Source organism: Suncus etruscus, chromosome 17 (assembly GCF_024139225.1).
Source record: "Suncus etruscus isolate mSunEtr1 chromosome 17, mSunEtr1.pri.cur, whole genome shotgun sequence".
NCBI classification, from domain to species: Eukaryota; Metazoa; Chordata; class Mammalia; order Eulipotyphla; family Soricidae; genus Suncus; species Suncus etruscus.
Window position 1 is genome coordinate 69,326,666 of NC_064864.1, and position 13,758 is coordinate 69,340,423.

Here is a 13,758-nt window from a genome sequence, read left to right on the forward strand (position 1 = left end):
AGGCTGAGAAACAGGTGCAGATGGACAAAAACCAGATTTCTAGAGTCAGGGAATGAGTTTTTCCTTTCTCACAGCATCTGTGCTGCCAGAGGGCTCAGACTTCACCCACTGTTCCCCAGGGCCGCAGACTAGGGCAGATGAGCCCAGTCCCCATCGGATCCACTATCTCGAGTTTATGGTGGGTGTTTTCTACGCACATCACAGCCCTAGGTTACTGGAAGAAGCCCTGTAGGTATAGAACATGTTCTAAGAAGTCTCAGTGGGCAGATGTATCTTTGGGGAAGTGGCTAAGGGACACTAAACTGTGCCTTAAAGTCTGAGGATGAAGCAGAGAACACAGAAAGCTGGGAAGGGTGTTAGTAAGAAGCATATACTGGTGTATATGCAGATACACCCCATCTATTGATGTATATGATGTTCTTATGTGTTGGAAGCACTTAGGAATGATCTCGTTTATTCCCCAGAAAGCCCCACTCTCCTTGTCTTGTTCTGCCCCTTTTAGCAGATAAATCAGCTGAGATTTAGAAAGATGATGTTCAGGAACTAAGACAATGCCCAGACGGGCCCAGTTAGCCAGGAGAAGCTTCCAACTAACTGTCCCCCAGGCTTTGCTCTGCCTTTCTTTATCCTTGAAACCAGATGTTCAAGTTTTCTGCCCATTTCTGCCCTCCAAGTGGGTGATTGCTCTGGTTTCTGCTGTTCTCATGGTGAGCAATCTGAGTGAGCAGCCTGCAGTGCAAGATCACCCCTTCATATGCCTTTGGGAGGGGCCCTGAAATAGACATAGCAGTGACCAGATTGAGCGAAGTTCCTGGGCTGGATGAGGACTGGGAGAAAGATCATGCTAGCCCCGTAGATTAGGGGGCACGTTAAGAAAGTGGTGGTCTATGTAAGAGCATGAGATGGAAAAAGGGGAGCTCTGGGGATGCAGATGGGGAAGAGGCACTTAGCTGACTGCCAGATGTGTCCCAGACTCAGGCCACATTCCTTCTTTCACCAACTGAGACCCTGCTTGCTAAACAAATACTAGGTGGTTTTTTTTTGGGGGGGGATGTGCCCAAAGATGAAGAAGAGTAATAACTAAACACCCCCCTCAAGCTCCCATCCCACTTATCACCAGGTGGCAGAACAACAACAGTGTCTGAAGGTGGGGCCGGAGTCATAGCACAGCAGGGAGGGTGTCTGCCTTGCACCTGGCCGACCCAGGTTTGATCCCTGGATCCCATATGATTCCTCCGAGCCTGCCAGGAGTGACTTCTCAGTGCAGAAGTCCCTGAGTAATCCCTGAGCATCACTGGTGTGGCACAAAAAAAAAAAAAAAAAAAAAAAAGTAAATAAATTAATAAAAATAAAAATACAATGCCACCTTGGCCTCAAAGTAAAGCAAGAAGGAAAGAAACTGAGTGGAAGAAGAGAAACACACACATATATATAAGGATGGGGGGCCAGAGACCAAGCAGTCTCAAGTGCATTGGTTCTGTTAAAATAAAAAGGGGAGGCAGCACTAAATATCCAAGCCAAAGGCCACACCATGGAATCAAGAGACCCAAACTTTCACAATCTAAACTTAAACTGTTATACTGGCAGGCTAGGGGCGGGGGCGGTGGGGTGATGGTATGGAATGCACTCTGGGAACATTGGCGAAGGGAGGTGGACACTGGTGGTGAGATTGGCCCTGATGCTTTGTATGTTTGAAACCCAACTATGAAGGACTTTGTAAATCACAATGGTTTCAATAAAATAAAATTAAAACAAAACAAACAATGTCAGAAGGTGTCATAGGCCATGGCCGTGAGTGCTCTTCTCTGAGCACCTACTCGCACGATCATGTGTTTCCTTTCCCCAAGGTGCTGGGATACCCTCGGTTCCCAGATGGAGGAGCTGAGACCCAGTGGGGTGATTTGCTGGACATTCAGCAGCAGAAGTGGGGTGGGGATGTAGTATGAATTCATTTTAAGGCACCTGGCTACCCACCCCAACCCCTAGGGCTGAGAAAAGCCACAGCAGCCGCCTTCTCCTTACCCAGATCCCATCCTTGTCCGCAGATGGGTTGAAACGTCTTCCTTTGGTCATTTCCTGAAGGTCAGAGGAGAGCTCTGCACTCTGCACTCCAGAAAGGCCTCTACTCAGCCTCCCCTACTTCTCATTCTCAGTGTCTGGGGAGGTAGCTCCCGGAGAACCCTGGTTGCCATAGCAGCAGTCCCCACGTCACAATAGGCAGGCTGCATGGGTCATCACACCCCATGGCCAATGCAGAGCCCTAAGGAGGCAAAGAGCATCCGAGGGCCCCTGCTGAGGACACCCAGAAACATTGGGGTCGGGCTTCAGGACAAGATCGTTGGCAGCACAGTGGCCCATGTTGATATCATCCAAATCCCAATGGTCAGGTGTCACATCCCTGGGGAACCTCTGGTTCCCATCAGGTCAACCTAGGGCCGGAGGGCAGCATCAACATCATGACACCCAGGGCTCCTCATCCTCTGAGCCTCAGTGCAGAGTGGAGATGAAATGAGGTTTGGGGGTGAGGGGGAACCTATTTGCTGAGCACTCACTGTGGCCCACTGTTGCAAGTCAGCCCCTGAAGAGGTTGACTGATGGAGGGATGGAGGATGAGGTCTTTCCCCTCCAGCTCGGAGCACGCGTCTGTCACCCCATCCAGCTGATGGTTCTGAGGTGAAACGGCGGGTAAACAGCTCACAGACGGTAAGGCTTGTGAAAATATTAGCTTTATTCGGTGGACAAGACTGAAGTCCAAAGTCTCAGCCTCAGTTCCAGCCAAAAAGCCCCTCGCCTTCCACAGATCCTTGTTTTTATCCCCCAGAATCAGGTACCACCCAATGATGGGATCAGATACCACCCAATGGTGGAAGCAGAATCAGGTACCACCCTAGGGTGGGGGCAAAATGCCAGGTCACACCCTAGGGTAGGGCACAATCACTGATCAGGGTAGGGTCAGTAACATAATAATCCCATAAAATGTTTACATACACAACAGCCCACCTGTAGCCTGAGGAATGTGATCGAGGGAGGAGTCATGACCATGAGCGAAACGGTCCCCTCGTGGGCTTTGTGCTATGTTTTTTCCATGGCAACCCACCCTTGACCCATGGAGAAACAGGTCTCGGAGCCAGTGGATGGGCCCAGTGGCTCAGCTGCCATCCTTAGGCCATAGGGACTCCCTGATGTTGCCTGGGCATCCCTGGCTAGAGCCCTGAGTCCCAGCTCATGTCTCTGCTAGAGCAGTAATGGCAGCTTTTCCCTCATTCATGCTGTATCTTGTGATCACCATGGCTTGCCCACATGTCAGGCATGAACCTTGCCAGGGCCTGTCCAGACTCCTCTTTTGCTAAGAAACTGCATCTTTAGCACCCTCTTCTCTCATCATGAGCCTGAGTGTTGGAACAAAGGTACACAGGTGAGAGAGGGAGACACCCCATCCCCTGGGTCTTCACAGATGTCCCAGGGACACCAGCTCCTAGTAGCACTAGGAGGACACATGAGCCCCTGGCCTCAAGGCTCCAAGTACAATAGGGAGGTTGGAACAGGGAGAGGGGGTGGGCAGAGTCTTCTAGCATCTTTGGGCACACAGCCCTGAGATAGAGGAAAGCAATGCTCTTTATGCTGTCCATGGACCATCCTCAGAGCTGAGGTCCCTGGCTGGCCCAAGGGGCACCAAGGTGGCACCTACCAGAGAGAGAAGAAGCGAGGCAGTCCAGGCCCTGTCTCACAGTGGTCCATGGCAGTCCCTTAGCTCCTGTTCCCGCACATCAGGGAAGGTCCTGGTGTGGCCATGGGGTCTTGTACAGGGGTCATGTGAGCTTGTATGAAGAGCAGGTGTGGTCCTAGAATGGGGGCATCTGTCCCTATCATGGGGACCGATTTAAAGAAAAGTGAAAAGCTCTGTATTGTATGGTAAAGTGCTCTTTACCCCTGAAAGTTCTTGGGTAAAAAGGCAGAAAAGCAGGCCAAGCCCAGAACGAGCTTCTAGACAAAGCAGAAGCTTTGAGCTTGAGGCAGAAATTCAGGGGTTATAGGGGTCTCACTGGCTCTGTGGACTTGCTGCTCACTCCCCTCCTTTCCAGCTTCAAGCTGGGCTGCTTTTTCTGAATCCCCTGTCTGCACTCCCTCCATTCCCTCCTCGAATTCCTTCATTCCCTCTCTCCTGGCTTTACCCAGAGGAGACCATGGGGCCTGGCAGGACAGAGATGGCATGGGTTGGCAAACTAAAGCTCACCAGCTCACTGGAGATTCAGCTGATTGATAGTGTCGCATGTCAAGATCCCTGGGGTAAATGCCAGCTCATATGCTGCCCAAGACATATTCGTGGGGTAAGGGGACCCACGGGAGGTTCCAGACCCCACCTGGGTTTAAGCACATCCCCATAGGCACTTGCATCTACCCTCCTCCAGTTACTGAGTTGTCAGGCTCCTTTTGGGACACAAGGAAAACTGAGGCAGGTTTGCAATGGCCTTCACTTACAAAGAAGGAGGTAGTCAGGCTCCTGGGTCCTATGTGACAGCCAGATCCAGGAGCTCCAGTGGGCAAGTTCTATGGCTGGGGGGGGGGGGGTCCTGTGGGGTCAGTGGGTGGGGCTAGTTACCTTCTGTTTCCTTCCTCTCTCTCCAATAGAGCTGTCTGCTTGCCCACCTTCTCCTCATTCTCTCCCTTTATGGTGAGCTCTAGAGGATCAGGGGTTAGGTGCCTGGGAGACCTGGACAGGCAGAAGCAGAGCCCAGCCTCACACAATGACAGGCAGGTATGCCACCAATCCTTCCCACTCCTGTGCCCCAGAACCGAGCTGTGGTGGGGAGAGATTTAAAACTTAAAGCTCAAAATAATAATAATAATAATAATAATAAAATAAAAAAAATAAATAAAACTTAAAGCTCAGAGCAACATCCCTTCCAAAGAGGCACTGGGGCACGCTCACTTGGTGTCTGCTGATGAAGCAGAAAATCCCTGTGAACACAAATCTTGTTTAGAAAAGGTATTTTCTGGGGCCGGAGAGATAGCATGGAGGTAAGGTGTTTGCCTTTCATGCAGACGGTCATTGGTTCGAATCCCGGCATCCCATATGGTCCCCCGAGGCTGCCAGGAGCGATTTCTGAGCGTGGAGCCAGGAGTAACCCCTGAGCACTGCCGGGTGTGACCCAAAAACCAAAATATATATATATATATATATTTTTTTTTCCATCTCCCCTGAACTGAATCTTCTGCTCTGTTAAACAAAGGCGTGTGATGGAGGCGGAGCTCTGTGCCAATGTGCCCCTTCTAAAGAATGAGTGAAAATTTGAACAAATTTGTCCAAGACCATCAGAGCTGAAGAGAGAGAACTTGGCTGGGAAAAACTCATTTTCCTTCGGCAAAAAGAAATAAAGAGGGCCAGGCGGTGGCGCTGGAGGTAAGGTGCCTGCCTTGCCTGCGCTAGCCTAGGACGGACCGCGGTTCGATCCCCCGGCGTCCCATATGGTCCCCCAAGCCAGGAGCGACTTCTGAGCGCATAGCCAGGAGTAACCCCTGAGCTTACCGGGTGTGGCCCAAAAACCAAAAATAAATAAATAAATAAATAAAGAATGGGTCTTTTTTCTGGACGGGAAGATGAGAGGAGTCGTGGGACAGGCCACTCAGGTGACTGAAGGGACAGGTGCCCTGAGGAAGAGGAGAAAGTCTTTGACCACATTGCCACTACGGCTTCTCCAACCCTCCCTGTACATTTTACGCCCAATACAAAGCTTGGCAGAGACGCCCTCATTCGGCCAGAAATTGGAAGCTTAGAGAAAGGACATGCCAAGGAAATAAAAGCCATTTACTAAAGTATCAGTGGGGGGCCCTTACTGCAGCTTGGCAGGGACCCCAGGATCCTCTGGGACCTGTGTGCATGGCCACTAGTGTGATATGACCTTCCCTTTCTCCATCCTCTTATTTCAGGGTACCCATGCCCCAGGAGGGCCCTGGAAAAGGTAGGCAGGAATTTCTTCTTCAGTTTCAGCATCAGAGTGGCCTTTGATACTCACAACTCTGGCTCTTGAGTTCTGAACACATCCAGAATCCCGCATTGGGCCCTTCCCTTTGTTCCCTGAAGCACTGGATCTCTCTGAAACCATCACACACACACACACACACACACACACACACACACACACACCACTAAAATGTCCCCAAAGCATCATCCTTGACAGGTTGGAGCGGGCAATGAACTGGAAATCCAGCCTCCTTGATCCAATTGGGGTGGTGGGCCAGTTGCTAATGGAATTTTTAGCAGTGTTTGGAGGGGAGGGCTGAGATGGGGCTTGTGGATGGGACATGATCTGAGACGCTTAGCCCAAGGGGGTCCAGCAGAGGGACTATCTGGTGGTGGGACCAAGTGAGGGATCAGACATGCCAAGCCTCTGCTCCAGGCCTTTGCACTTCCTCCTGCCTCTCTTGATATCTGCATTTTAGCAAGAAGTGGAGTTTGCACAAGACTGTTAGAGAAACAGAGCTGTAGAAACACCAGAGGCCCAGCACTTAGCCACTTTGCAACCTTCTCTCTCTGCCTCAAATCTGCAGGTCAACTCTCTAGCCTCATCCATGCTTCTCCGTGATGGTTCAATCCTCTGCAGCCAAAGCAGGAGGTTTGAACATCAATCATGCTTACCTTGATGCTTCAGGGCCCCCACTGATCTCAGCACCCAAGCAACACATCCTCCCTCGGCTGGGCAGGACCCTCCCCTAAATACTGTTTCTTGGCTCGGTTCCACAAACATGCTGCTGAGTGGTGGTCTTCATGTTGCATGTAGTTTGCTGCCCCCGGTGATTCAACTTCGGCACAGGCGACTGCAAGAAAACTATGTCGCTGGTTCCCCAGAGCCACCGTTGAGTTTCTGCTCTGAATGGGGTAGATGACCACATTGGGCTGCTCGCCTCATTAAGCACTCAGCCACCCTCTCCCTCTGCACTGGGCTCCATCGGGCATGGGAAGATAGGACTGAGCAGTGAATACGGGTAATTCAGGCAGGAAGTTGTCACTGAAGGGGATTGATTGGAATTCATTATTCTGAACTCGGGGTGGGAACAGGGAGAGAGAAAATGCACCTTTCTTCTCCCTGGCTGGGAAGGGACAGGAGCCAGTATGGAAACCCAGTCTGTCAAGGGGCCTGGCGTGTAAAATGCTGAGAACCAACACCCTGGTTTGGAAGTAGAGATGAGTGTCTCCTGGCCACCTAGGAGGGCTCGGAGACTGGAGACAGTACATGGTTTCAGGTTTCTAAATGTTCTGGGGTGAGGTAGGCACCCTCGGCTCTCTCTGGGCTCTGGCCAGCTGTTGACAAAGCTGTTGTACTGTATGTACTAATGTACTAATGTGCTAATGGCGTTGCGGGGGGAGGGGGGGGAACCTTGAGCGAAGGCACCCAAAGCTGGACAAACAAGCAAATTTCTCCTGCCATAAAAGCTTCCAGTAGGTCGGCCACTGCACAGCATCTGTTGAGCCAACCTCAGCAGCAGAGAATGTATGTTTCCTCATCCTCTGTCCCTCTTCCTCCTCGTGGGCTGAGGGAGGTCTGTCTGAAACAGGAGGACCGAGCAGCCGCCCTTGGATGACAAACTGTTTCCCTGACATCCCTCGCGTCCTGAACCACGTCGGATTCTTTCATCAGCCATCTGTTAGGATAGATGCAGTCATCAGAGACATCTTCCTTCAGAGGAATAATTAAAAGAGATTCTCTCCGCTGCAGAAGCAGTGTTACATTTACATTCAAAGTTATTTTGCTCTCTCTCTCTCCTCTCTCTCTCTCTTTGCCCTTGCCCTCAAGGAATTGTGGGATTTCGAGTTAATAGGCTTTTAATGGTTCTGTGATAACTGTGATTATAAACTGTGAATCAGATCAGGGGAGCATCCAAGTTCAGCTGCAGCTCACGCAAAAGACACTCTGGCTGCTTATGATCCTTGTCTGAAATTTGGTTTTCCGTGTTCAGACACCACCATCCTTTAAAAGAAAAAAAAAAAAACTGAAGACATCTCATTTGCTTCACAGTTGCTTTGATAACTGTAAAGCCTTTAACGACACATTTTCTTTTTTTGATACATTAGCAGTATTTGGAAACACATCCTGTTGCTGAAAATTAAATTTCAAAGGCTGCAATTGTATTTCCTGCTTCCTTTCCAGAGAGAGAGGGAGAGAGAGGCTGGTTTATTTAAACCACATGCAACACGTTAGGCACACACATACCCACGCCTGCACACACACATGCACACACCCACAAATGCACGCACACGACATTCCACTTGCCAAACACTGAGAAAGAAATTTTTACTGTGGTTTCTGAACATGTAATTACTGCTTTGAAGCTAGTTAATGAAAATCCACTCTTCTTTGCAACATGTTGGCTCTCCAAAATGAGCCTCCTTTCCTTGTGGGGTCCCCAGATGAATTGATTGTGAGCTTCCTTGAAAAAAGAGGAATTTTGATCATTGGTGCCAGATGTCTCCAACGAGCCTGCCAAACCAAGTCTAGAAACACAGCCTTAAAATAGTAGGCAGGGAATGACACCGCCGACCAATGAGTGCCTTGGAGGCAACTAGCTCTCTTTTTCCATTGGCTGGAACAGTAAAGTCCCTTGCTCGTTTGGTCTAAGGATGTTCCAGGAACATCTCCCACGTTGGCCAATTGTAGTTGGCATCTAAAAGGGCCACAAAGAATGGTCAGGCTACAGCTTTTCAAAGCTAGACAATCTCAGCTCTCTTCCCAGGGGTGGGGGTGGGGGGGACATGGCCACCACCTGAGGAAGCCACTGCATTGTTTAGGGCTAGGCAAAGTCATTCCAACAGTTGGAATAGGGCTCAATATCGCAGTGTCAGCCACTGTTCACTTCCAGGAGGGGAATCCTTTACCTATAGGTCTCCCCGAGGGCGAGACCCAAATGCATCCAATTTGTCCATTGAAAAATGCCTGAGCTAAGTAAATTGAGTCCCAAATAGTCTTCACTGTCCTGCCTCCTTCCCTGGTGCTCAGTGGAGGCATTGCTTGCCTGGGGATTTGAAAAGGCATTTGAGCAAGAAGGTCTGGATGAAGCTCTGATATCTGTAAGCCATGACAGATCGGGGGATCCCAAGTTCCATATACAAAGGGAGAGCTTGGCCACTGGAACCCCACCAGGCAATCAAGGATGTGGTGAGAGTTTCAGGTGCCCCCGGGACCCACTTCAGGACCAGGATTCAAAAAATTACTCTTGGCAGCAACAAGCAACTTGGTGGCAAGAGCATCCCAAAAGCCTTTACAATTTCTGTATTCTTTTGCTTTGGCAATTTGGCTTCTGAGAATTTACCCCCAGAAAACACATATATGTGCACAAAAATGGATCCCTGAGCATTGCTCATTATGCTGCTTTTAGAGAAAAAATGGAAACATAATATAGGTATAATTGAACCCAATGCAAGCATGAAAAACTATGAAAGAACAACAGAGAAATATGTATAATGTTTGGTTAAAAATAAAAAGCAAATGATACCAAATAATGTTGTGTACGTCTGTTCATGGACAAATAGGTCACAAAAATTTTAGAAATACTTTAGTTGCTTTCGTTGTTCTCCATTGTGCTTTTATAGATTTCCATAATGAACATGTATTGCTGTTATGATAAAAAAAAAAAACACCACTAGAAGATGTTTTTGAAGACAAAGCAATATCAAGCACATAGCTCTAGGATTTACCAGAGCCATCTTGGAGACCCCTCATTGCTGACCCAAGTAGTCCTTGGTCAAGTAAGCCTGGAACTCATCTCTCTCTCTCTCTCTCTCTCTCTCTCTCTCTCTCTCTCTCTCTCTCTCTCTCTCTCTCTCTCTCTCTCTCTCTCATTTATAATAGCACTCGCTTTGGCAGCACATATACTAAAATTGGAACGATACGAGAAGATTAGCATGGCCCCTGCACAAGGATGACACGCAAATTTGTGAAGCGTTCCATATTAAAAAGAAAAGAATTTACAATAAAAATAAAAGAATTCACAGCATGTCAAGGAAAGAGTTCATGTCTGACAAGAATACACACCCTTGAAAGGAAAGGAAATACAAGGCAGCCCCAAATATGTAGATTCCCTGATGACCTGTTTAGGGCAAAGAGGTACAGATTGGCTCAGGGAAAATTTTGTCTAGTTATTTTATTTAGGGGCCATACCCTGCAGTATTTCAGGGACCATGAGTTCTAAGCTTTAGGTCTCTTCCAGGGTGCCAGGGGAATTTGTGCCAAGGCTGGAACCAGGCTTCCTGCATGTCAGGCGCAAGTCCAGCTCTTTGAAGTGTGCACGTGCTCTGCGCTGCATTTTTATATACAAAAATTGAAACAGAAAGATCAAGGAGACTATCTCACTTAAAATAGTATCCCAAAACATCAGGTATCTAGGAATCAACAAAGACATGGGAGATATATTGCACAGTCATTTCAAATCACATAAAAAATAAATAGAAAAAACTTAGGAATTGGAAAATATTTCATGCTCACAGTCTGGAAAAATCAATATTGTTAAAAAATACCTATCATACCTAAGCTACTACATAGTCAATGCAAACCCCATCCAAATTCAGAAAATATTCTTCAAGGATGTAGAAATGCCCTTAGTAACATTTGTATAGAATCAAAAGATACCACAAATAGCCAAAGCCATTTTGAAAAGTAAGAAATGTGGGGCCCGGAGAGATAGTGCAGCGGTGTTTGCCTTGCAAGCAGCCGATTCAGGACCAAAGGTGGTCGGTTCGAATCCCGGTGTCCCATATGGTCCCCCGTGCCTGCCAGGAGCTATTTCTGAGCAGACAGCCAGGAGTAACCCCTGAGCATCGCTGGGTGTGGCCCAAAAACCAAAAAAAAAAAAAGAAATGTGGATGTATCTCATTACATAATTTGGAACTGTATTATAAGGGTATAGTGATCAAAACTGCCTGGTACTGGAAAAAAGATAGACTCTCTGATCAATGGGACAGAATTGAATACCCAAGAACAAAACCCCATATATATAGACAGTTAGATTTTGAGATAGGAGCTGAAAACATGAAGTGAAGATAGCCTCTTCAATAAGTAGTGCTGGGGAAACTATGTATAAGAAATTAAAGCACAGAACTGGAGAGGTAGCACAGCAGTAGGGCATTTGCCTTGCAGGCGGCCAACCCAGAACAGATGGTGGTTTGATTCCCGGCATCCCATATGTTCCCCTGAGCCTGCCAGGGGCAATTTCCAAGCCCAGAGCCAGGAGTAACCCCTGAGCGCTGCCAGGTGTGACCCAAACCCCCCCAATAAAAGAAATTAAAGTTTTATTTGTATCTCACTCGTTACTCAAAAGCCAATTCAAAGTGGATCAAAGACCTCGAGATCCAACTGAAAACTCTAAAGAGAAGAGAAAAACAGAGGCTGAATGCTCTAAGATATGGACCTCAAAGGTATCTTCAATGACCTGACACCACTGTCGACCGCAACAAAATCAAAAACAAATGAGACTACATCAAACTAAAGCGTTTCTACATTACAAAAATGAACATGGTCTAAAACTGGAAGATAGCTAACTTAAGGGGAAAAGATACATATTCTCATTCAACACATCAGATAAAGGCTTAACAGCCGGGATATAGAAAGTACTCACAAAGATCAATGAAAAAGTTTCCAAAATCCGGGGCCCGTCGGTGGCGCTGGAGGTAAGGTGCCTGCCTTGCCTGCGCTAGCCTAGGACGGACCTCGGTTCGATCCCCCGGTATCCCATATGGTCCCCCAAGAAGCCAGGAGCAACTTCTGAGTGCATAGCCAGGAGTAACCCCTGAGCGTCACAGGGTGTGGCCCAAAAACCAAAAAAAAAAAAAAAAAAAAAAAGTTTCCAAAATCCTATCCAAAAATGAGGAGAGGGAATGAACAGATACTTCTCAGAGAAAGACAAGAGGATCACCAAACGGCACGTGCAAAAGTGCTCAGAATGTTCAAACCAGACCAGCCTTATAGTCTCTCTCTCTTCTCAAACCATATATAAATGGAGTTGTGAGAGGTCATGGGGACACAAGCCCAAACAGCAGAAAGCTAATCATCTCAGGAGAGAGGGCAGGCCATGTCCCCACCCTGCTGAAGCCACATCTGCTGCCTCCATCATGCAGAATCACCATTTCCTTGATGGCCCTGCCCCTCTACAATGCCCTGCAGGGGCACCAATCTGACATCATTTTAGATATGCCGGTTTTGAGGGGCTGATATCACCAGGGCTTTTTGGAGTGAGTGGATGCGCCCTCCCCCATATGTTCCTTCTTCTGAGAGACTTGGTAGCTGAATATATAACTCTAAAAGTTGTAGTATCAGTAATAGTGCTTTGACTCTGGACAACTTCATTTGTTTGATGCTGTCATCTCTAAAGGAACACCCCAATTTTAAAAAATGGGCAACTAACGAGTTTATTAAACTTCTGCCATTGGGGGCCAGTGAGGTGGCGCTAGAGGTAAGGTGTCTGCCTTGCAAGCACTAGCCAAGGAAAGACCTCGGTTCGATCCCCTGGCATCCCATATGGTCCCCCCAAGCCAGGGGCAATTTCTGAGTGCTTATCCAGGAGTAACCCCTGAGCATCAAACAGGTGTGGTCCGAAAAAAAAAATGGCAAAATGCAGTATGTGTTGGGGCCGGCGAGGTGGCGCTAGAGGTAAGGTGTCTGCCTTGCAAGCGCTAGCCAAGGAACTGACCACGGTTAGATCCCCTGGTGTCCCATATGGTCCCCAAGCCAGGGGCGATTTCTGAGTGCATAGCCAGGAGTAACTCCTGAGCATCAAATGGATGTGCCCCCCCCCAAAAAAAAGTCTGCCATTGTACTAATGAAGATACATTGGGGATATAATAATTTTCACAAATGTGCTTACTACTCTACTTTGTCTCTTTTTTTTTTTTTCCTTCTCTTCCATTTTTTGTTCTTTTTTTTTTATTTTTCAAAGACATCTTTCACTCATCTGGAAACAAATATATTATGGTCAACTATGTGATACATTTTCTTTAAATAAAAAAGGAAAAATAGTACTTGGCATCATTTTTTAATTGGGGAAATTCAAATCCAGACAACAATGAAATCTCATCTCACCCAGTGAGAAGGGCACATATCAAAAATAGTAGGTACAGTCTGTGCTGGCAGGGATGTGGTGAAAAGGAACCTTTAGCTACTGCTGGTGGGAATGTTGTCTCGTTTAACCCTGTGGTAAACAATATGTAGAGTCTTTAGTAAACTCAGAATTGAGCTGCCATATGACCCAGCAATTCCACTTCTTGGTACTTGAGGATGGAAGGGAGGGATGGGGTTGGCTGCCAGAGGCCTTCTAGTGCCTCTGTACACAGATGTCAGGTCCCAGAGCAAGGAATTGCCTTCAGAAAAAGGAAAATACTTGGAAGTTGAGAAAACGAGTTGACTCCCCCACCACCACCAATGTGAATAGTTGCATCATGATTTAAATACATTTCTGTCTGAAATGGAATCAGTTTGCACCACCTACTGGAACAGATGGCTCTGGAGAGGCAGAAAATTTCCAAATTATTTAAAAGTTCACTTTTAAGAATGCAGAGCTAGGTTTCTAGTTATATTAAAGATACCAATCCTTTAACACCTGAAAAATGTCCAATGCTAATTTATTTTGGGGACCAGAATCTAAAACCAACACTCTTTGGAAGCCAGATTTAATCATCTAGCTAAATGAAAAATTGTATAATGGCTTATCAAAATAAAATGATTAAGCCAAATACATCCACCAAAGAGATAAAAATGCAAGTTAGCAGCAAAA

The 13,758-nt window shown here is 47.4% G+C and overlaps 1 non-coding gene across 1 annotated transcript; it reads left to right on the forward strand.

Moving 5' to 3' along the window:
* Nucleotides 1–9,844: 9,844 nt before the first annotated feature.
* Nucleotides 9,845–9,950, forward strand: LOC125995394 (U6 spliceosomal RNA). The gene has a single exon (XR_007490930.1). It is a non-coding gene; the product is annotated as a U6 spliceosomal RNA (small nuclear RNA).
* Nucleotides 9,951–13,758: the final 3,808 nt, after the last annotated feature.